A 2,688-nucleotide genomic window follows, 5' to 3' on the forward strand; every position below is an offset into this window, starting at 1 on the left:
TACAAACTCAATATGATGTAATGATATAACACAATGTAATAACCTCATTTAGACACATACCACACAGGTAGACAGCAGCAGCTCACAGAAATGAAGGAGCCTTTGACCCAAAAAATTAGTCAAAAAACCCCACATCAACCAATTTCAAAGCCTTCTACCTATGGCCAGTCCAGGGTTATTGATGGTTGACTCAGACACAGGCCCAAGACGCCACAAAAATTCAAGCCTGTCTTAAATCCACATATCTGGGACACAATTCTTGACTGGAAGTGAGAGACTGAGAAGGCTCTTCTTGGTACTCTCGCTTTTTGGGGACCTTTATGCTGGCTTTGCAAGTACCATAATAAGATGACATCAAGAGTTTAAAACGTCACTTACAGTAACATGTGGTCATCCTAAATCTCCAAGACAGTTATACATGGACATGGCCAAGGCACTGAAAAACCCCAGCCAAACAACATTCATTATATAACAGGAAAAAAAGGTACCTGGCCAAATATACACCAGTACACACCGAGGCATGAGAATAAAGAAACATGACATGGTGATAGCAGAACTAGAGGACGGTGGCTAAAGATAGGGTGATGTAGAAGTTAAGAGAACAGTATGTATAGAGCTAAGCTGCTTTCAATTAAACTGCATGACCTAGATTTGTGTTTTACTCTGTTTGTACAGTGTCTAGGACAGTAAAGCTCTGAATGGAGCCTCTAAATGTTACCATTATACTCGGACAGTAATTCTGGGACATTAGCCTGCCCGGATTCATTACACAACAATTTTGCAAGCTAGATCATGGAAGCTCTAAGGGCATTTCAGTACTGTAGTCTGGTTAGGGAGGGCTAATGAGGGTACCAAAGATCTGAGGCAGCAAAGATCTTAATGCCAGTGGAAAAAAAAAATCTATGTCCAGCAGCTTGGCTAGGTTGCTGCTATGGTGGTTGAGCTACCTAATTACAAGCTAGTTTGGAAATGTCTATACAAGTAGTCCTCAACCTTTGGTCCCCCCCAGACCAGATGAGTGGCACGAGGCTGGCCTGCAGGTCGAATGAAGCCCCTACCTAGCCACACATGCCAGGTTTGGGCTGAGATCAAACCTGGTGCCAGGATTAGTCTCTGGCACTCCTGTGCAGCCTCACGTGCCAGGACTGGGTCCAGTGCACAGGGCCACTTGATCTGGCCAGTGGAGTTACCTACAGGGCAGGAAATTCGGCAGCAGGTGAGTGGCCACTGTTTCTCAGGTGCCAAATTTTTGGACCTGTGGGGAGCCCAGCGAGGCAAATGACAGCTCCAGGCTATGCCCCTGGTCTACTACACCGCCAATACAACCAGCAGCACACACAGCCTAAGCCCTTTGGAAAAATGCCAGAAAACTAAGCAGGTAGAACATGATATTCAACCCAAGAACTTGAAAGTACCACCCTCTGGGCTTCTCTATGCCATCAACGGGCCATTCGAGGACTGCCACGGTAAGGCACAGCACATGGACTCTATGTATGCTTCACCTGAAAATAGATGCAATACAGCTGCCTCAGTGCAGTGCTTGCTTGGGGCATGCCAATAAGCGTACCCAAAACAGAGCTGAGTGCACATATTCAGAGCTGACTTCAGGAAGCACACTCTTTTGTACTGCAACATGAACAGAGGAAGTCTTCTGTGTCTTGTTGCTGTGCTCCCTAGAGCAGTCCTTGACAATGTAGACATGCTCTCTGGATTACTTACTTAGTTCAGCTGCCTGCCAAGACATGTACCTTAATTAGCTGTCAGGCTTCTAAAGGCATCAACATTATAAATGCATGTAAGACCAACAAAAGGTGTTTCTGCTAGTACATAGAAAAAGTCTGTCTTTAAGGAAAATTTTGTCCCAGCACAAAGTCTGCTCAGGCCAAACTTCACATCTGATAATTATATTTTTCTTACCTAGCTTCTCCTCTGCAGTTACAACTAGGTAGAACATGTTTCACTTGTCAGCGTTGCTATGCACTGTACCAATTGCTGCATTATGCTCCCAAGACAGTTGCATTTCAGTTGTCAGTGAACTAATTCTGCATAACAGTTAGTGTATAAAGTGCTTTGAGATCTTTTGAAATCAATGCAGCATATAAAATGTGAGACAGCATGCTAATGTTTCCAGATCAAGGTAATAACTATTTTACCCTGTGGTAGCCTCCTTGAGGTACTTTGCCAGTGAGGTTTTATTTATTTATTTATTGGCAAGCTAGATACACTAAATCACAAAACTAAAACAAGCAAGAAGAAAGCATCTCTCCTAGATGAAATAGGCTGTAGCCTGTAACTGCTTATGCCTTTCTGAATGAGTTAGTCTTTACAGTGCCACCCTGCCCTGCCTTCTGCCTGACCCTTAAGAAGAATGAAGTCTCCAGGTCAGGATTAATGTTAATAGGGAAACAGTAGGGCTACAGGTGCAACCAGGAAAAGAGTCCAACTGCTTTTAACTATGCAGTAGCAGCTACATTAAGAAATATGGGGCCTGGTCCTGTTCTGTATATTACATACCTAAGTGGATGTAGGCAACAACATGCAATTCTATTCCACCCTGCTTGGGTCCCTGAAAAAAGTGAGCACAATCTTTCTCCAGCTCATTGCTTTTTCAGGATTTTCTTATAAGCCAGTGGGTTTCAACCTTTTTAGACTTGTAACAGCCCTCGGAAAATGCCAGCTTTGTTTGTA

Source organism: Crocodylus porosus, unplaced genomic scaffold (assembly GCF_001723895.1).
Source record: "Crocodylus porosus isolate Cpor-Errol unplaced genomic scaffold, CroPor_comp1, whole genome shotgun sequence".
Taxonomy (NCBI): Eukaryota; Metazoa; Chordata; order Crocodylia; family Crocodylidae; genus Crocodylus; species Crocodylus porosus.